The following is a 23,116-nucleotide window of genomic DNA, read 5'->3' as shown; positions in this document are numbered from 1 at the left end:
CTCACAAATACATCCATAGGTTAGGTTTCTCCCTCTTTCTTCAACTGGCTGGAAGATCTCCCATGGAGTCATGGATGGGAACCAAGGGAGGGGCCCTGCTGCAACAGCCCTGATGCCAGCGTGGTCAAGAAGATCTGCTCAGGCCCTCAGTCCTGCTCATGTTCCAGCCCAGATTTACCACTTCCATCTTAGGATAGAGCTTTACTGGTCCTGTCTGAGCTGGGCCCTCAGTGGGCCTGACAGGATCCAGCTCATGATGGGCAAGCCTGGATGCATGGTCACCCAATGTCACAGGCCCAGGATTCGGTCCCTGTGAGAGTCCAGGAGCGTGCCAGTTACTTTGAAAGAGGCAGACCATGTTCTGCTGTGAGTGCCATGGTCTTGCTTCAGCCCCCCAGGGTCCTCCCGTGCTTTGAGTTTACTCAGGCATGCTGCACAGCCCATCCTTCATAAAGTGCATTTTCCCTTCCCTGATAAATCCATCAACATCGAGGCTGTCCGATCCTGTGACCGAAATGGGAGGGCTTTTTGAGTCACTCAGGTTATGGACTAAAGAAGGTTCCTGAGGTGTGGAATATCCCCCCTATAGACCCGAACAGGCCTTCCAGGCATTGTGTTTGTTTTTCATGGGAGGGTGATTTTTCTTAGCATGCTCCTGATGATCAGTATCCACATGTCTATGGATGTGGCAAGTCTCTGAATTTCTGCAACGTTTACTACCAGCCTCAGGAGAGCATGTCTTCTACCAAGGCTTTAGGCACACTAGCCACCTCTTACTCACCTGGCCTGACCAATATAATCACATTAATGTAATAGGTCAATGTCAAGACAAATAAGATTCTTTGGACTATTATGCTAGATGCTATAGCGATTACAGTCTTGGGGCAAAAATGTAAATGCCTATTGTTGTCAATTCCATGTGGAATCAAATCATTTCTCATTCTATTTTTCTGACTGAGATGGAAGAAAAAAAGTGTTTTCCAAATCAATGATTACATACAATGTACCCGAGACCATGTGTTCCTGCTCTAAGAAACATGCTCCATCTGATAGAGTGGCTGAAATCAGGCTGACCACACGGATGAGCTTGTGGTTGTCTATGACATTCTCCAGATCCATTTTCTACAGAGCCAAACTGGTCAATTAATGGATATATGAGGGGAGCCACCAACCCATCTCTTTTCAGTCCTTTGTGTTGGCACCAATTTTCATCATGCATTCTGGGTTGCAATGTTGCTTTTGATTCCTTACTTTGATCAACGTTGATGAAGGGTGACTTCCACTTGCCTTCCTTATTACAATAGCTTTTATTACACAAACCAAGGGCCTGTTTGGAGGGTTGAACCAATTGCCAGGGTTGCTCATTCCAATTATAGATTTGATCACTGGGGAAACAAGTACCAAATGGGTCCATTGACCCAATAGCTTGCCTGTAAGTTAGGCCTTGGATGTGGCTCTGTTTATTGGCTGACTTCACGACGAGATGGGTAGTTCCCTTGACCCACTTTGTGGGTGGGAACTGGAGTGGCTCATTTCACTCGGCCCGCTGCTGGCCACTCCTCGTGAGAGGTAGCGTGCCAGCAAGCGAGTGCGGGAACTGGAGGGAACGGACACTGGAACCAGCCAGTCACCCTCTCTGATGGGAGAAGGCTCTGTATGGGCCCTGCAGCAGTGTCCAAGCCCCCGCCCTCTTGCACCTGGGTTCTTGTCCAGCATTCAGGAAGAATCAGGTCACACAGATTGAAAGGTAATGTATGAGGCGGATTTTATTGGGTGATGGCGCTCAGGGGGATGGGAGTTGGAAAGAGAATGGTGTGGGAAGGTAATCTTTCACTGAAGCCACACTCTCTGAAGTTAGCGGTGTCTATCCATAGTCTCTGATGCTCAATTGCTGCTTCTCTGCTCACTGCTCAGCCACTTGTATCTCTGCTGCTAAGCTGCTTGCATTGCTCTGCCAGCTGAGGTCTTTTTATGGGCATAGGACTGGGACGTAGAAGGCCAGAAGGCAACATTTGGGTGGAAAAATGGGGTCAGCTGTTTTCTCTTAGGGTCACAGTTCCAGACTTAAGGGTGGGGTTTAGCTGGAAGCCCAGCCATTGTGTCAACATGTACCCCTCTATGTAGGGAAAGTGTGATGACCTTTTATCTTTGAGCATCAGTGTAATTCCAGATACCTCGTCCAATCATTGTCAATATATATCCCTTTCCTGCAGGCACAGATTCCTGGGTAAATGTCCATAGGTCTCTTCAGGAAAGACAGAGGAAAGAATCATCCCATGTTGTCATGGTGTGGTAAGATTGATCTTCACTCCTAGGAACTCAACATCTCTTCAGTCAGTGGGTTCTGGGTCTGAAATGGGCTCAGGTGTGGACACTGGGCAAGGGAGCAAGCCGTCTTTGGAGAGAGTGTCCTGGGTCTCCTGGTCATCCACATTGACACCTTCTGCTGCTCCAAGCTGTCAGTGCCTTGGCCTGAAGCCCATGTAGACCTGCTGTGTCATCGTAACCATCTCAATTACCCTGTGTGAGTCAGGACCCCTAGGATGCTGCTTAAACCTGGCTAGTCATTAAGAAAAGTGCCATTCCTTGGCACCAACACATTGCCTCATTGTCTCAGGGTCCAGTCACCTCCATTGCTAACAGTGAGAGGAGCCCTATTGTCCTCTTCTCTTCTCAGCCCAGGCCTGCAGGTGATGGCCACCCCTGAAAGCTTTACAGATGCTTGTGTCCTTTTATGCTTGGGGAAAGTGTGAGTCCTTCAGCCTTCCTGAAAATGTGGTGGGTTACCAGGCTATATCCATTCCAGCAAGCATACTTTCTAAGCCTTTTAATCCCTCCCTCCATGGCCCACCACAGCAATGCTGGCATAGCAGCTGTTTGAAGACTGGGCAATCACTTTGGCCAGGCTTGTCTGAGCAATTCTAGTAGCAAGTTTGCACAATTCCCTGGCATCCTTGAAAAGGTGGTAAATCCTACGAAGAGGAAAAGCACTCCCAAGCCATTATGTTCTAGTTCCCTTAATCAAACACCTTCAAAATACAATGCTAGGTATATCCTCCTGGTTTCTGCTGGTGCAGGCTGGCTAAATCTTGAAGATCCTTTGGAATTCAGTCCCTTTCCTCCTGTAGAAATATCCTGTGTGTGCTATAACAAACTTCCTCAAACTGGGTGGCTTAAAACAAGAGAGAGAAATTTAGTCTCTCATAGTTCTGGAGGGCAGAAGTCTGAAATACGGAAGCCAGCAGGGTCACACTCCCTGAGGGAGTCTGGGTGAATTCCTTGGTGTTCACTGGCTTGCAGGGGTATCACTGCAGCCTGTCTCCGTTGTCACCTGGTCTTCTCCTGGTGCATCTGTCTTCACATGATGTTTTCTTCTTCTTATGACAAGACCAATTGTATTGGTTCGGGACTCAGCCTAATGGCTTCATCCTAACTTGATTGCATTTGCAAAGAACCTATTACCAAATAAGGTCACATTCACAGGCACTGAGGTTTAGACTTCCACATATCTTTTAGGGAGCCACAAGTTGACCCATGACATCTCCCCAAAACATTTCCCAGTGACTTATGCTGCAACTAAACCCTCATCATGGGCCTACTGAAGGGGCTGCCAAGTAGTGGCAAGTTCTGAGGGAATGAATGTCTTAGTCCATTTGAGCTGCTGTTACAAAAATACCATAAACTGTGTGGCTTATAAGCAACAGATGTTTATTGCTCACAGTTCTAGAGGCTGGAAGTCTAAGATCAAGGTCTCAGCTGACTTGGCGTCTGGTGAGGACCCACTTCCTGGTTCATAGACAGCACCTTCTCACTGTGACCTCACATGGTGGAAAGGGTGAGAGAGCTCCCTGGGACCTCTTTTATGCTGACTAATCTCATTCATGAGGCCTCCACCCTCACAACTCAAAGACCCCATCTTCTAATACCATCACTTTGAAGGTTAGGATTTCAACCTATGGACTTTGGGAGAATATAAATATTCAGGCCTTGCAGAGGGCCCCAGTTACCTTGTGGGGGAGGGGCCTCTGCACTGTCTCTGAGTAAGGTAGACTCACTGCCATATACTCAGAAATCATGGGATGATTCTGCCCCTTGGCAGTTCAGGGCATCTGAGGAGTCAAAAGCTGTGGGAGTGATAGTTGGGTCTGTGTCCCCGCCCAAATCTCTGGGCAAATAGTAATCCCCAGGGTTGAAGGGGGACCCAATGGGAGGTGATTGGATAATGGGGGTGAATTCTTGAGAGAATGATCTAATCGCCTTCCACTTTGGTGCTGTTCTCATGAGAGTGAGTGAGTTCTCCCAAGATCTGGTTGGTTGTTTAAAAGTGGGTAGCACCTCCCTCCTTTCTCTATTCCTCCTGCTCCAATCATGGAAAATTCCTCTTGCCTCACTTTCCACCATGATTGAAAGTTTCCTGAGGCCTACCCAACCAGGCTTCCTGTACAGCCTGGGGAATGGTAAGTCAATTAAACCTCTTTATAAATTACCCAGTTTGAGGTATTTCTTTAAAATAGTGTGAGAATGGATTAATATAGGGAGCATTCTCCAAGATGCATTTAGCCCACAGGCAGCATCCCAGACTTTCCCAACCAAGGTCCAGATCTTGGCAGAACAGACCTGCTTTGGTTGAGTGTTTACATTTTTTTGAAAGTCAGCTACTGTGTCACAGGCTTAGTCTTTAGCATTTTCTGTCCATTCCCTTTAAGAGATGAGAAATTCTCTGTGTGCAATAGAAGAGTCTGTGCGGCCTTCACTCAGAGCCCCTCACCCTCAGGAACCCCTCCCTCACCATCAGTGGCAGCACATGCTCACACTGCCCATTTCCCACACATCTCTAGTGCCTAGAGTGCTGCAAGAATACTAAGTGGAAGTCTGTTCCTTGCCATGGTGCATCTTCCCAAGCCACCACTGTGCCATATCAACATCCATACTCTACCTTCAGTCTGAGTCTGTATTGTTGGCACCAGAATTATACCACACAAGATCAAAGCTTTAGTAATGAATCCTGCCTTCTACACACCTTTTGCACATTCACCCAGTTTTATATGAAATCAAGAACTCAATACTGTTCTACTGTAATCTTTCATCAAGGGTGAATTACCGGATGAATAAATCAAATGAAGAATTTAGTTTTTAAAATATTACTGAAAATATCTCCTTGGGTATTAAACATGTTCTGGTCATATTAAATTAATGCATTATTACCCAGAAGTCAGCTTCTTTTCCTAATCTCTCAAATTCTATCTACAGATTATCTCTTCATTCAACTAATGAAGTGCTTCTCTCCCCGGCTCCCAGATTCTAGGAGTGAAAGAATCTGCCCTTCATGTTTAAGACTTAATTGAGAAATAAATGAGTCATCAGTGGGTGTCTGCCGTGCAGTAAACCACACACTTCTGGAGACCCTGCAAGGGGTTTACAGTGATTTTAAAGGAGAGGGAAGATCCTTATCTTTTGAAAAGGATAATTACCTTCAAAGAGGAGCTAAATTTCCCCTCAACCATAAACAGCATTTATTCTTTTCTCCTGTGAGAGATTTGCTTGGAAATTTGGAGATGTCAAAACTAATCCCAGACAAAGCAATTGGGAAATTCCCATAGTAGTCTGGGAAGTGGCCAAAGGCTACACTGTTTCTTATTTCATCAGCTACATCCTCACACAAGCCGGTCCTTAATTCCATCTCATTGTGCTTCTGAAGGATATCAGTTCTCCATAGATGAATTCCAGCCAACTTTCTCCTTCTCAGTTCAAATCTAAAGTCCCTTAAGCGGGCAAAGGAAAATTAAATACAAGAGCTGATTAAATTCATCTCACTGTTTTGGAGTAGTGGATCTGTAAACTCTTGGCTGGGTTTGTGTCAGTACGTAAGCACAATACACATGCACGCCCTTACAGTGTCATGAATGTTACTGATGAGGTTGGAGGAGCATGTAAATGGTGCTGTTTCAGAAAGGTGATCTCAAAAACTGCTCTGGAGCCGGAGAAAATAAATAATGCCATGAGTTAATCACATCTCAATTGTAGTTATTCTTATGATTGTATCTTTCTTCACTGTTACCATCATTACTGAGTGTAAGAAGATGAGGAAAGTAGAAGAAACCTTCTCATGCACAGAATCTTCTCCAGGTAGTACATCTCTATAGGAAAATAGACGCTCTTAGTAGGTATCTGCATCACACACGTGCTCCAAGCAATTCATACCTACAGGACCTTGTGTAGTTATATATTGTTTTTATCCCCATTATAAAGAAGACATAATTGACCCCAAATCTCAATGTTTGTAGTTGACAGAAGGAGAACCCAGCATCAGTATCAGTGCAAACCTCACTGAATGCTCTCCATGCTCAGGCGGACGCCCTCTGCAGATGGGAGCTTCAGACTCTTCGGTACAGCGTTGAGTCAGGGAGGATGTTATCTGTGATATGATCTGCAGGCTTTGGTGGCACAACTGCCTTCCCTCTCTCCCAGCCATGGCATGAGAAATTATCTGTGTAGCAAGCTGAAGTGTGCAAAGGTGCCCCTGGAATGCACGTGGCAGGGGAGGGTTGCTGTCCAGCCCTGCATGCCAGTTGTGCTCCGGAGGTACCTGGAGACAATCACAGGAGATTCCGCTGTCCTTCCTGGCTTTTCTGCATGAGGTGGGAAGACTCCAGTGCCCATTAGGCATTGTGTTCCTTATCACTATCACTCACAGGCAGCTGTCACCGAGCCTGTTCTGGTCTTTTCAAGATTGGATGTGGTGCACAGAACGGCACAGCACACTGTATTGGGGAGGTCTTACCCCAGGTTGCTGACTGACTGCTCACTCTGGCAGGTCACAGGATTCCTTCCAAGAGTTCTCCTGAGGGGGTCTTCAGTAAAGAGAAGGGATGATTTTTGAAATTGTGTTTTTTCTTCTATCTGCTAACTGTCAGGAACTTCCAGATATAGCCCCTGCTCTCTTTCTTGTTAGAGGAGGTGGCAGGTCTGGGCTGCAGACTTTTCACTGTGTTCAGCATGAGTTCAGGGCTTGCCCTGTTCTCTTCTAATTGGGACACAACCTGCTTCATGCCTTTGTTCGTAGTGTCTGCCTGCTATGGTCTCCTCTTGGGTTTAAAACTACAGCTCTCACCTCCTTTCTCAGTGAGGAATCATGATAACAGGGAGAGGGTATTATCAGCGCTGGATTCCAAAGAGGGACCTGTTATTCCTGTAACAATGAAACATTCCAGACTACAGGGAGACCAGATTTTGTGTAAGGTGTTGCATTATTTTGAGCGTGTTTGAGACAGACCCAAACTATGTGAGTTCAAGGAGTTGATAATTACACTGGTGAGTTGGTAGGGTTCCTTTTCCCCTCAGGGCAAAGACCACACACACACACACCCACGCACAACACACACACATGCACACAACACACACATACTAAATCAACCCAATAGCAAGTATAAGAACAAAATAGAGGGTAGGCTTTCTGTTTAAATAAACATCACAGTCAGAATGTTTACATTTTAAAAATAGAATACAAAATAATTTTGTTTTAAACAAATTTTCTTCTATGTTGTTTTTCTTTTCCTTCTTTTTCAACCTTGTAAAGTGGCCAATTTAGCTTCACAATAGAAATCAAATGCATCTTTGAACATCTAAATTTACAACTGACTCTGCAGAAGGGAGGCCTCCGCAGCCCTTATAGCAGCAATATGCCCACCTCTTTTTTTTATTATTATTCCTTAAAAGTGCTTATCAAGATGAATGAGAAGAGCAGTGTGTAATTTCAAAGATGAAATTGCTTTTCTCTCCAGATTTCCCATTGTGTTTTCAAGGTCACCATAACAAGGAGTCAGCCGAAAGCCTGGCCTTCTCCGGGCTGTGTCAGGGCCCATCACACCTCATGGGGGTGCAGGGTGGCTTTAGAAGTGTTCTGCTTTATTTTTCCTCTCAAAAGAGGGTGTGAAATTCCTGCTCATTGACACACGGTTGGGTGAAATTGAAGTGTTGAGGGGACCCCTGCCCTCTGTCCCCAGCACAATCACCAAGGCCAACACCACTCAGTGCCCCAAGCCCCAGGAAGGCCCATCCTCTGTGTCAGCGAGGGAAGCCCGGGTCATGTCCTAGAGACCAGCTGTAGGCAGCAGCAGGGCTGCAGAGATGAATAACGCTAGATGAGGCTCACAGTCATACCCAAGCTGCGCATTCCTGTTTTAAAATATAACAAAGCAGCAAAATGATAAGTTCTGCTTGTTTCCGTCCCACACCTACAAGGATGACACTCCTTTAAAACTTCATCTGAGAGCTGCATTTACAATCCATTGACTGCCCAAATATTCTCCAGCATGAAATATGGTTAACGGAACTAAGAAATCATCAAGATATTCTGAGATTTCCTCCTTTATAGATAAAATAACACGTCTTGATAATCACTTGTGTAGGATAAATCAGTAGGTTAATACACAGTTTTCCCTAGGTTAAAGTAATTACCATATTCTCATAGGTAATCCGGTCTTATACACTTATAAAGCTATCTAGAAATATTTAAAAATGTATCTCTTAAAGAATAATTTTCTTAAAATCAAGAGACTTATGGCTCAAAGTGACAATTTGTTCACTTCCACAAAATTCCTGTTTCTACACGATAGTAACAAAATGTATAAAAATTTAAGGGAAAATGATTGACGATGACTAGGTTGAGATTAAAATCGTCAGAATTTTTATCGGAATTCAAAACATAAAGAGGTCATATAGCAACACAATGAGATGTGATGTATTTCGAGGTAGCCCAGGTATCAGCTGTAGAATGTACAAAATTTAGAATTAAATTCTCTAGCTCTTGGTTCCTTGATATTTATTGAGATTATAATATGTATCAGTCTCACACAATTTTGTGAAGAGTGACATAAATAACGTATGTTACTGTTTAGTAATGCTCAGTCGTTGCTAACGGTTTTATTAGCATTATCCAAATGAAGTGATCAAAGCATTTAGGAAAACTGTTTATAGAAGAAGCTTTTTAAAGACAAAGGAAAAGTCATAATTGACAGTCTGGTGATCTGCCATCGGTCCTGCTTTGCATAAACTTTTTTTACTGGTTGAACTGGTTTGATTGTTGAATTTCCATTCCTATCACCCAAGTTTTCAGTAAGTTTTGGGGCATCATGAGAGGGTGTAACTTCAACAAGAAACTCAATAGTGGAAAACATTTTGAAACAAGACAAAAATACAGCAAAGATCACTTTCTATCCATTTATGGCTAGATTGCAGCTAATCTTCCCTTTACATTATGCCTACAAGTTAAACAAACTGCAACTAGGAAGATCGTGATCATTTGACTAGGACCTGGATTGTTTGAGAGAGGCAGTCTAAAAGTAAGTTTTTACTAATTTTTTATTATTGTTATTATTATTATTATTTTTATTTTTTGGAGATGGAGTCTTGCTTGTCACCAAGGCTGGAGTGCAGTGGCACAATCTCAGCTCACTGCAAGCTCTGCCTCCCGGGTTCACGCCATTCTCCTGCCTCAGCCTCCTCAGTAGCTGGGACTACAGGTGCCGGCCACCACGCCCGGCTAATTTTTTGTATTTTTAGTAGAGATGGGGTTTCACCGTGTTAGCCAGGATGGTCTCGATCTCCTGACCTTGTGATCCGCCCACCTCGGCCTCCCAAAGTGCTGGGATTACAGGCGTGAGCCACGGCGCCCAGCCTACTAATTATTTTTGAACATTGTAATGGCATTTTAAGTAACTGCTTTCACCTACAATAATAGTTACTTGTTTTACTTTTCCTGAGTAAGCCAGGCTCTTTCCTAAGTTCATTAAATGTATTATCTACTCTACCCCTTATACTACAGACTTACAATGTAGATATTATCATGATTATAATAAACATACTATTAATAAAAATTAATATTACTTTTATTTGTATTATGGCTACTATTGTTCTATTGACAAAAAGAGAAGAGAGGTTAAGTAACATGCATAGAGAGATAAGTACCAGGTCCCCAAATAAACCTCAACCATGTGGTTAAAGCCTATTAATAGCTTGACCAGAAGCCCTCTGAGGTGGGAGCCTGGACGGACACTAATATCCTATTAATCCCTACTGTGCTGTAGGCTGGAGCCCAAGCGTCCCTTCAAGGAGCACAGGGATGCTAAGTGTGAGTCTGTAGCTCTGGGGAGCTGCTTTCCTTTTAGGAGTACTCCTTGCTAGTTTTCAAATAATTCTTTAGCACTGAAGTTGGGACCCCTGAGACATTTTTTATGTTCTAAAGACCACTCTGTTAGTTAAGTAAACCTGACTACAACCTTAAACAAATTTATAATCTATTGAAATGTTACAGTAAAAGAAATGCGAAGGTAAAGCAAAAATTCTAATTATTTCAAAGGTAATTGCAAACTATCGAGCTGCCCTGAGAGTCTCCCCAAAGTCCCGGCATTGCTTGGCACTACCACACCCTGTTTTCTGGAGGATTTTTAGTTCAAACATGTATCTGAAGTTGACCAGATATCTAAATTCCCATTCGGAGACACATCATGGCATGTAGGATACTTTCTTACTTTTTCGCTAAAAAAGGTTTTCGATTGAAAGTTGAATGCTGTGGATGTTGAAGTCCCATGCATCTGAGGTCCCAAGTCTCAGAAGCCTTTCCTCATGCTGTTTCCATACGTGTTTTCAGTTATTGGAATGAAATTCTCAGATCAGAATGCATCAGATCTCTCTCAGTTCTCATGGAGTATGTAGAGGCCATGATGGAGAATCGAAGATTTCTCTCTGGTGTGGATATGTTTTCTCTTTTACCTCTAAACTTCTACATCAAGACTTCGTGTGAATGAGCTCTGCTTTTGAGAATTCATGACTCTTTTCCTCCATGATTTGAAAATGTATATTCAAAAGATTAAAAGATGGAGCTGGCTGAGTGAGGTGGCTCACACCTGTAATCCCAGCACTGTGGGAGGCCGAAGCAGGTGGATCACTTGAGGTCAGGAGTTCAAGACCAGCCTGGCCAACATGGTGAAACCCTGCCTCTACTAAAAATACAAAAATTAGCCAAGCATGATGGCAGGCACCTGTAATCCCAGCTACTCGGGAAGCTGAGGAAGGAGAATCACTTGTACCCTGGAGGCAGAGGTTGCAGTGAACTGAGATCACACCACAGCACTCCAGCCTGGGTGACTCAGTCTTGAAAAAATAAAATGAAATGAAATAAAATAAAATAAAATAAAAGATAGAGCTGGAGTTTTGCTGGTTACTATTATTTAATCAGAGGACATATCACCCTCCTCACAAAGGTGAGAATCACACAGTCCCAAGAGGTTGTTTGGGCACCAGCTACATGCCCACAGTCACCATCAGCAAAATCAGATGTGTGCATTACACACAGACGTCTCATCTCCATGGGCTTACAGACACCAAGCTAGGCAACTAAAAGGGAAAAGTATTTTTTATTTTTATTTTGTTTCTTCCAAGTTAAAGCATGCTTTTCCTGTGTATAAAACTTCTGTTTTTGGAAACACTTCTCACTGTACTTTACCATGAGCAAGGTAAGATAAGTTTTATAAGTAGGAAAGCATGCTTTTACTTTTGTTTTTATTTTATAAAAGTAAAGAAGAAAATAAAAGCAAAACAAAAATTTATCTCTCTCAAGTGTCTACTCTCAATGTTTTGTGCTTGCCACACCCCATAGTCTATACACATACGTACCTACAAAGAGGATTGTTCACCTGTGGGCTTGTTTAACATATATTTATTTTATAATGTATCATATATATCTTTTCATAATTTTTTAAAAATTATCTCTTCACTATAATTACTGCATGTGTTTGCATTCTGGGGTGTTAAGCAATTTAATTTAATTAGCAAATCATTTATCAATGCATATTTACTGTGACTATGATTGTTTATATTTTAACTAATGTTGTGATGACATTCTTGTGTATATTTTGTTGCAATACATTTCCCAAAGGACAATTTTTCAGCCTTAGGTTTTTCACATTTCATATCTCTGAGACTGTGCTCCATAAAGCTATATGGATTTGGATCCCCATTAGAGACGTGTCTACACTCATTTCTGATAAATGCACACAGGTATCTCCAGGACTTATGCCCTGCCCAGAATACACTGGCTTTCCATAAATACTGTTGAATGAATAAATGTATCTTTAACATTACCATGGTGTTTTTTAACCTCTGTCAACATGAGAAGCAAAACCTACCTCCTTGTTTTAATTTACATTTGTTTAATAGCCTGTGAGGCCCAACATCTTTTCATAAATGCCTGGCTAATTTGTGTATTTATTTTTCGTCTTGTGAACTGCCTACTCATTTTCTTTTGATGTTATTGATGTGTAGGATTCTCCTTGTTGACTTGTAAGAATAATTTAGAAACTAGTGAGTAAATCTTTGTTTTGTGTGTCAATTTTTTTTCAATTATTTGCTTGTCTTTTATTGTTTGGTTGCTTTTACCTTAGGTAAAAAGGTAAGTGTTATGTCTTTCTCCAGGTTTAATTTATTTATTTTTTTGGAGGAGGGATATTCTGGGTCTTTACTACATAACCCACCTCTACTCCAAAAGCATAATTTTTCACTATTTTTATAAACATTATTATATGTCCCAAACATGATTTTTGTCCTCATTTTTTTAGAACACAGAACAACATACAGTTTTAGAACATAAAGCATAAAATTTATGAGTGTATTAGTCTGTTCTCATGCTGCTTATAAAGACATACCCAAGACTGGGTAATTTATAAAGAAAAGAGGTTTAATGGACTCACAGTTCCACATGGCTGGGGAGGCCTCACAATCATGGCAGAAGGAGAATGAGGAGCAAAGTCACATCTTACATGGCTGCAGGTAATAGAGATTGTGTAGGGGAACTGCCCTTTATAAAACCATCAGATCTCCTGAGACTTATTCACTATCATGAGAACAGCAGGGAAAAGACCTGCCCCATGATTCAATTACCTCCCACTGGGTCCCTTCCACAACATGTGGGGATTATGGGAGCTACAATTCAAGATGAAGTTTTGGGGGGGACACAGCCAAACTATATCAAAGGGTCTTCATTAGAATTTTTTTCCACATGAGGACGAGAAGATTTCTATTTTTTTAATTTAAATACTAGTCAGCTGAGTGAGCATCATTTACTGAAAATCTAACTTTTCCCCAGAGTTTAAAGGACATCTCTGTTAAATATGAGATTTGCATATAAAACTGGATAAAGCTTAAACTCTGAATTCTCTTCTTCTCATCCCCCCATCTATTGCTAGGCCTGTAACATACCCTACCATTTGAATTATTTACCTTTCAAGTGTATTTTATGTTTTATTAATTTATATGGTCCTCTTTATGCTTCCTTTCATAATTCCCACTCCCATTTTCGTATATTTATTTTCTGGATAGGCTTTAGAATAATTGCTGTTGTGTTCTAAAATATTGGTGGAACTTTATTAAGATGCTATTGAATATATGAATTAGATTGGGAAGACTTGTTATCTTAATGAAATAGAATCTTCCCATCTAAGAAGCAGGTATGATTTTCAATATTTCATCATATGTTTATATATACAACATGGCTCTTAAATTTCATTTCAGGAAAGTATAGAAATATGGGCTGACTTGCTATCAATTTTTTTTTTTTTGAGATGGAGTTTCATTCTTATTGCCCAAGCTGGAGTGCAATGGTGTGACCTTGGCTCACTGCAACCTTGGCCTCCCAGGTTCAAGTGATTCTCCTGCTTCAGCCTTCTGAGTAGCTAGGATTACAGGCATGCGCCACCACAGCTGACTAATTTTGTATTTTTAGTAGAGACAGGGTTTCTCCATGTTGGTCAGGCTGGTCTCGAACTCCCAACTTCAGGTGATCCACCCGCCTCGGCCTCCCAAAATGCTGGGATTATAGCCATGAGCCACCGCGCCCAGCCCGAGAGTTGCTATCTTAATGAAATATAACCTTCCCATCTAAGAAGCAGGTATGATTTTCAGTATTTCATCATATGTTTGTATATACAATGTGACTTTTAAATTTCATTTCAATAAAGTGTAGAAATATTAAAAATGATATATAAATATTATGCTTTCAATCAATAGCAATTGAAGGTCATTCAGCTCTCCAGGCATTCTGCTCAGTAAACAGCCTCTATGTACCTTCTGAAACATTGCATTGCAATGTTGAATGAAGGGCTCAGATAATTTCAACATTTGTCTCCAAAATATTTCTTTTTAAATCTGTCATGCATGGATTTATGGAATGAATCACTCACTGCCTTTGCTGGTCCTGAGGGTCTGGAGCCCTCACCACGTCTTGGGGAGAACGGAGTTTCACCTCCCCACTGCCTGCTGTCATGGGGGAGCTGCTCCTCATTTAGTGGAAAACAGGTCTTTCCCACCTCCAGGGCTGCCTTTGCCTTCACCATTCCTTTATTCTTTTATTTCTTGGCTTGGTCATTGTGTAAGCTTTGATTATATCATTGTTCAGTATTTAAATTTAATAGGAAAGTTTTCTAGTATCTTTAGCCTGGCCTCAGACATAGCCTCAACTTTCTGATTCTCCGGTGGAACCGCAGTTTTATGAGCCAGGTACTCCCACTGTCTCCCATTCACAGCGGAAGGCTTGAGGCTGAGTGGAACGAATACGGTCATACCACTTAAGAAGTGGAGCCAGGAAGCAAGCCCCATCAGCAGGACCCAGGAGTCAATATGTTCTGCATTGCTGAAGTTGAGAGAAAGATTGTGCCCATCTCTGAAACAGAGATAAAATAATGCTACAGTTGGATCAGAAAATAAAAATGAAAAAAATAAAAGCTTTGAGGAAAAACTTTGATGGAAGAAACTATTTCCATGACCCTTTTCCTCTCTGTCTCCAATGGCATCACCTTGGTGAAGAGACATCGAGATGCTACGGCTGAGAATGCAGAGTGAAGAGCCCTTGGAGGCCCTACCAGCTGCTACCAGCCTCCTGTGTTCCCTGCCTGGGTCCATGGCTGGCCTGCCCTGGCATCCATGTGGATTCTGGACTGAGTTCCAGCTGGTGAGATGCAAGGGGAAGCTGCACCTGCTGCACCCAGACCTGGCTCATACAATCTCACATAGGCGACCTCCAGGGGCTTTCCTTCTGTGGACGGACAGCCCAACAAGCTTGGAGCCCATAAGCTGAGGGTGAAGAGTCTCTGAATTGCTGCTTGGAGAACAGCCTGCTGCCAGCTAGGATCACCTGGTTTGGATTTTATCTGAGAGAGAAATAAACTGCTTTTATTGTGTTGGACTCATTGGGCATTTTGGGCTGATCAGCTAATATTACTAACTCTTTTAGTTATATGTCCTCCCTTTTAAAAGGTCTATGAAAGGTGATGTAAAAATACATTCATGTTGCGTGTTAAAGTATGTTTCAAATAATTGAGAAACTCTAAGTAGGATAAGAATAAAGTTAGGAAATGAGGATGGAGCCAGGAATGAAGCTGTTCTGAAATGGGGGGAACATGAAGCCCCAATCTCTGGCTTAGGGGACAAGTTTGAATCCAAACTAGAAACAGAGGACAGGAGAAGGGAAATAGAATCAATGGCAGAAGAAAAACACAAGGAGAAATAATATCAGTGATGGCATTGCATCTGTCATATGGACTGAAGCATTTATTTACTGTGAGAAACCCATTAGGAATCTATTTTCATCCTTTAATGTAGATATAGACATCGATATAGCTGACATCAATACAGATCAAACATAGACAGTGACCTAGTTATAGACACAGACCTAGACTTAGACATAGGTTTAGATAGGGCTTAGAAATGCCTTTATCTCCCACTCTCCTCTCAGCCTCCACCGGTGTGTGAAATTGTCCCATCAGAGTCTCTTTTTGAGTCATCCATGGATGACTACTCATTAGCTAACTCTTTCTTCCTCTAACATTTTCTTCCCTTTTCTCTGTGCCTCTTCCCTTGCCCCAACTTAGTCCTGAGCATCTGTGGCCTCCTGCTCACTGTGCATGCCTGCAGCTCTGACTCCTGTCCCGCAAAGGTTCTTGTTCTTCAAATCTTATTCTGGATCACTCCTGTTTTTCTCAAGGATTCTTGTGGCTTTATCTCCTTTTCCTTAATGATGCACTCCAAACCTCTGTCTCTCCCTGAGATGCCGCCTCATTTACCTAACAGGCTGGTGACTGTCCCCACTGGTGCCTGACCTGGGAACCTGACACATCCTACATTTGGAACCAAGGCTGTGCCCTCCTCGACAGTCCTCCACTTGGGGTCTCACTGCATTGCCATTGTTTCAGGGCTGCTTCCCAAGCCAGAGAAGTAGCAGCCATCCTGGGTTGATTCCTTCCTCTCCCCACAGATTCCATCAGTCCACAGTGCTTCTGACTTTGCTGTCTGCATGTTTCTTAGATTTCCCATTTCTTGCAATCACCACCATGGAAGCCACTTGCAAAGTACTGGCCTGGTCACCATCGCCTCTCACCAGCTTACAGCAAGTGTCCCCTATCCAGCCCACCTTCCTCCAGTCTTGCTCCAGTTCAGTAACTTATTCTAGCATCTTTAGTAAGTCACGTGCTGGGGCTGATGTGTCTCTACATGGCTCCTCCTTCTTGCCTTCCTCTCCTTTGCTAGCATTACTGACATAGCCTGCATGTCCCTTTGTGCCAGGAACCGTTTAAGGTGATTTTCTGCTATTATCCCATTTAATCCTCGACATAGTTATCTGAGGAAGGTAACCTAGTCACCCTCCTAGGACAGCGAGGGAACCAAGAGTGTGTAGTGCCTTCCCCTTGCATGCATAAGGTCACCTGCCTATTGTTCTCTGCTGGTGGCATTATTTCCTCCGGTTTCACAGGGTGAATCCCAACCCATCTTTCATCCCTAATTATGGACACCATCTGCTCAATAAAGGCATATGGTGCTCCTCCATCTGCCCAGAGAGTTGCTGAGCCCCTGTACATCAACAGCCTTTAGCTGCCTCTACATCATGATTGGGAGGAAGCTCCCTGAGGACCGGGCCATATCTGACCTTTCCTCAGTTACATCTTCCACACTGAGCATAACATGGTCACATAGGTGGCACTTATTAAATACTTCCCGAAAACATGAGTAAACTTGACATCAAAAAGGTATCACTCACTGCAAGGAAAATATAGTTTATGACATTTTACAAATGTATGAAAATTTAAATGTATTTTTTGTTCAGGAATAGTCACTATGGTGCATGTAATATATTTAAGCGAGAGTATGTGGCTCAGTGAGTTAATGCAAGTGAGAAATATGTACTCACATGAAACACCTCATATATGAAGTTTTTTTTTTTTTTGACAGAGGTTTGCTCTGTCACTCACTGCAACCTCCACCTCCTGAGTTCAAGCAGTTCTCCTGCCTCAGCCTCCCAAGTAGCTGGGACTATAGGCATCCCTCATCAGGTCCAGCTAGTATTCTTTTTTTTTTTTTTTTTTTTTTTTTTTTTGTATTTTTAGTAGAGATAGGACTCTGTCATGTTGACCAAGCTGTTCTTGAACTCTTGACTTCAGGTGATCTGCCTGCCTTAGCCTCCCAAAGTGCTGGGATTATGAGTGTAAGCCACCATGCTCAGCCCTCATATATGAAGCTCTGAGTGCAATGTATAGGCATTCAGACTTTACAGGCTGCCACTGTCATTATAGATTAACGTGGCACCCTACTGTTAATCTCTACATTTGTAATTTTAAATTCTTAAGGATCATCTTGTCTTACCTTCATTCTAGTTAGTTTTTTTAAAATAAAAACAAACTAATGAATAAAAAACAAACAAATAAAAAACAGGCTAGACAAGTTAAATGATCTGCTTTAGCCCGAATACTGGCATAGAAGTAACCAGAAATGCTCTTACTCTTAATACATACATACATATGTCTATATACGTATGTTTCTTATTATCCATATAAACACATTTTGATTTTGGACATAAAACAAAGGACTACATGAACGAATATATTTGTATTATTATATAAGCAATATGAACTTACTGAAGAATATTTAAAAATATTGAACAGTTTAACAAAATAATACTCATAATTCTATTACCTAGCAGTAACTCCTGTAAATATTTTAGGATATTTCATGTTTGTTCTTTTATTTTCAATATGTTTTCATATTTGATATTTTTACAACTTGAGTACAAAATTTTCACTTAATATTATAATTATTATTTCCCAGTTTATTAAATATTATTTTTAAAATACTTTTATGTTTATGTACTCTTCTATCACGTGGTTATTTTCATTAACAAATTATCTATAATTTCAGATGTACATCTGCACTAACATGGGTTATTTTTGCTGTTATATTTAATATAATTTCCTCAGGATCAATTTATATAATGTAAGCACTATGTCAAATTCCCAAATGTTTTGAGTTTCTTTGTGTGAGTTGATTTCTCAAATGATTGTACCGGTTTACAAAAGCAGAGTTTAAGAGGATTCCTCCCATATCGTAAATAAATAGTGGTTTCATGATATGTTCTAAAAATTTATTTTGGCAAAGTTTAAAGTCGTTTAACTAGGTCATATTCTACATCTTAGATGTTGTTCTGTTGGGTTTCATTTAACCAGTCTTAACAAATGATACGGAATATTTCCTGAAGAACTTATAATCCAATAAATGACTTTTTGATGGCTCATGGAGAAAACTGGCTTTGAGACCACACTTCTCCCCACTTCTTCAATGTAAAAGAAAAACATGTTCTTATTAACACAATTTTGGACACTCAAGCACATTCTATGGTTCTGTATTGGTGATGAAAACTGGCTTTGAACAACTACCAACCTCTTTTATGCTGCCTATTTTTGGAGATGTCCAAGTTTAAGATTAAGGATTCTAGAAATTTGTTTCATATATTCTCTTTCTCTTTCTCTCAAGGTTAGGGTACCCAGTGTCTTCCAAACTAAAGTATTGTAATATTACCCTGCCACCTAGGGGTATTGCCAAAGAAATTTATGCATGCATATAGATGTTTAGTGTATTGGTCAAAATGTGAAAATTATGTTATTAAAGTATGTAAATAACACTCACAATTATGTTTTTGTATTTTGTTTTCTCTTTCATAATAGTCTTTGTTCTAGAAACCAAATGAGAATGGTGTGATGGAAACTAGTCAGAATTCCCCCTTTCAGAAATAATAGGATTTTAAAAGACAAACATGATAAAACTGAGCATTAACTTGTGGTGGGCCCACTGGTGGTTCACGGTTTTTCATGCTCACGAGGCCTCCTGCGTATTATTTCTCATTTATGACAATTTGAAGCACCCAGGGGACAAATTTCTGTTTAGAACACGGTCACTTGGTCGCCGCTTCAGGTGGACAGTGAGTCCAGATCATAGGATAAATATATGGTCTCACTGATCAAATTATTTATACCATTACACGTGATGACAAATTGTCCCCAAAATTGTTGACCTGTGATGTCAGTCTTTAGGTCTAACAACCTTGTCTCGTTCCCTAAAAATAAGCTTCTCCTGATGAAATGTACTAAAGCGAGGAATCTAGGTATTCAACCCCAGTGGGAATATCAACATACTTTGTGGATATGGGACTTTTGCCTTGAGAGATGTAAGCATGAAGATGAATTTAGAGAAATAGTGAGCACACACTTAGAACAGATGCCAGCATTGTTGGAGAAGCACACTTTGCTATCATTTAAAGTTACTGGAGCAGGCAAGCTAAGTTTTGTTTTGAAAATGCATCCCCTATGAGTCAGTACAATTTCTCCTTGTCCTGGAATTTGAAGCACTGAAAGAAAGACATGGCAGAGAGGCTCTTGCGGCCATCTATCTCTGACACACACGCCATCTCAATTTTGCGCTGCTGATCCAGGAAAAAACGAAACCCTGCAACCTCGCAAGACAAATTAATCAATCCAATACTCAATATTTTGACAAAATTAGCATGACTAAGAGAAAGAGAGGGCGTGCTGCATCAGGATTGACCCTCCTGATCCTATTCCCACAGTTAGTTGGCCCAGTGAATGTTAAGTTGTTCTCTGGCCTTGAAAAGATGTAATTACTCTCTGTAAGAATATTAACAGAAGACGAATCTTTCCCTTCCAAACATTAGAAAAATCCAGCCCACATCTATTTTCTTATATTTCCTCTATTCAAGGCAGCGAGAAGAAATTGAAAGATGTAACTAGTCAGGGTTTTGCTTAGCTTGGGGCTTTTCTTCATCCTGACAGGCCTTTGTTCCCTGCACAGAGAGCACTCTAATTACACCCTCTCCAGTCAGGGCTCCAGGTGGAGGGGCGATGCAAATGCCAGGTGCTTTTTCTCTTCTCATTACGATCTGTCTCTTTCTGAGCACATCACTTTCAGGAAGGGTGGGGGCTCTTTCTTTTGAGTTAAAAACACCCTTTCGTCATCTCCATTTTATTCTTACCAGTTTTGCTCCAAATCTCATTCCTGTTAAGACGGCTGAATACAATGCCATTTTTGATTGTTTGCTGTATATGCTAATATTTGAATTCGGGACTTTGCAATAAGGGTATTGAGTTGCCTGTGTCACCCCTCATGCTGACTGCAGCTTCACATACAGATCCTGGGAGGCTGTCTGGGAACACGGCTCCCAATATGACCGCACTGGGCCAGCATAATGACACCATTCAAAATGCAATCTAGGCACTCCAGGACTCTCAAACCAATATGAAAGAGCCTCCAATTAGCTGAGCCCTTCTCCATTTGGACTTTTTATAGGAGTTTGATTTGTGCTTTTTAATTAGCAGGTTATTCTAATAACCTTTTAAAGCAAAGTTATCCAATAACCAGACTAGCTTTTTTAATAAGCCCAGTTGTTGAACTAGTTAGGAAAAAAATATGAAAAGGAGCTGTATAATATTTTGGTGTAATATAAATCTCTTTACAAGTCCTTTTCAATTTTGCATTTTCTACTGTAAGTTTTGGCAGTGACATTAGTTCAGAGGACTCCTCTTCTTTGAGGAGAATCAAATTTTCAACATCTGATGGAATGACACAAATAGAAATTCTTTGAGGTTTTATTTAACTTCTTATGCAGTTTTAAAATTTAACACAAAAGAGGAATTAACATAAGTTAAATGATTTGTAATAAAATCTCTACTTGTTAAATAAAAATTCTGAATAGAAAGTTATGACTAATTTTTATAGAGGTACAATATTCAAATTATATAAAATAAATGGAAATTATTAACTGCACTGTAACTTGATATTTGCTCATACAAAAAAAGTTTCTTGCTCTTTGCATTTATTTCGATAATAGATAATGGACTACAAATTTTATAAACAGCATTTAAGTTATTTTTGAAAATTAGGGACCTATATATATTTTAATATATGTATAGGCATTCAATTGAATTTTTGAGTAAACATTATGTCATAAATTGTCAATTTTTAAAATTATGTCCTCTTATGTATACTATGTATTATTTTAATATGCTCAGTTCCCTTAATAATACATTGTATTGAAAACACTGACATTAATTAAGTTGCTGTTGACTTTACAATGTTTACTTCCTTGATTTATGTTTTAAAAATTAAATTATTGTTTTCTATTAGGAATCACTTTTATAAAATATCTTTAAATGATGAAATCAAGTAATTGTTATATTATAAATATAAATTATGTGTTATGTTATAATTCTCGTATGTCATTGAATAGGTGATCATTTCTGAAATCAAGCATTTTCATTAACAGGCAACTATATTCCAACTTGAACTGTCCTAATTAATTAGCCCCAATGTGCTATACTGAGATTACATTATTACAAGTAAAATGAATAAAGGGAAAAATTAGATCCCATAATTTTTAAAATAGCTATTAGTGATTGTGTTTCTTATGGTGAGTATAGCTTGGGATTACCTTTACAATTGCTAAATTCAATTGATAAAATTATATGTTTTATGTAAAATAACTCACCTAAATCAAAGATTCCAAGCTAAATGGGTGGCAAGATGATAATGTTTCTAGTAGTATGATCTTTTGAATGTTTGTCTGCGTTCCAAAATCACACTCAATTCTATAAAATGCATAAAAAATAGAAAATGGTGACTATGTTCTTGTCAATTTAACCTTTCTTGGGAATCACTGGAAACTTCTGTGTGTGCTGCAAGGAGTCTGTGGGAGAAGTCACTCCTGCCTGAGCGCTGGCTCCCCTGAGATTGGCTGAGCCTGGAGGAGAGAAGTCCAAGCGCAGGAAGCACATGTGCCCATGAGAACTTGGAGACTCAGCCCATGTCTGATCAGCCTCACCAGACACCTTCACCTCCAGAAGCTCCTGTGCTGCCTGAATGGTTCGCAATGATGCTGAGGGATTTTCTAAACAAATACCCTTCTTACTCCGTTTGCTGTAATCTAACATTAGGTGCATCAGATTTTTCTCTGCTAAAATCTGTAAAGGAAAAACAATTGGAGGCATTTTAGCCATGTTTTTTCAAAGTAACGTATTTCTGAAGTCAATGATTTATTTGCTATGGTTTACAAATCAGATGGACTGCCACTGGGAGAGTTCTACTGTCTTAGTCAGTGCACATGTTGAAAAAAAGTATCCAGAAAAAAAATAGAAAGAAAACGTGGTGAAGTAGTGCACTTTTGAACCATTTATATCTTAACATTTTGTGATTTTTTTTCCTGGAAGCCAAATTATTAACAATTTAGAGTAAGAGTTAATGAAAGTAAGCAGCATATTTGTCACTTAATTCTGCTGTTGCAAGAGGTGAATAATTATGCACACTGTCAGTTATTCCAAAGAAGAAGGAAGAGGAGTAGGGGGGAGAGGAAGAGGAAGAGGAGGAAGAAGAGGAGGAGGAGGAGGAGGAGGAGGAGGAGGAGGAGGAGGAGGAAGAGAACAATAACCCCCACCATTACAGCAAAAGAAACTGAGAAGGAAGGAAAGAAGGAAGAATAGAAGAAAAATAAAAAGGAGGAAAAGTTTCTTCTACCAAATAAATCAATGGTCAAGCACTGAAGTTGTTTAAATTTTTAATTAAAAAAAAGTAAAGATGACAGAGGAATTTCTTGTATACTAGATCTCCCTAGGTAGAGCAAAATGAGGATTAATTCACTTCTCAAAACCAACCTTTACAGTGCGGGGAAACTCGGACAGAGATATTGAGTAACTTGCTCAGTGTCACGCAGCTTTCATGTTGTGGAACTGGAGTT

The sequence above is a fragment of the Pongo pygmaeus genome, chromosome 4 (genome assembly GCF_028885625.2).
Source record: "Pongo pygmaeus isolate AG05252 chromosome 4, NHGRI_mPonPyg2-v2.0_pri, whole genome shotgun sequence".
NCBI lineage: Eukaryota > Metazoa > Chordata > Mammalia > Primates > Hominidae > Pongo > Pongo pygmaeus.
Note: the sequence above shows the minus strand (reverse complement) of the source record.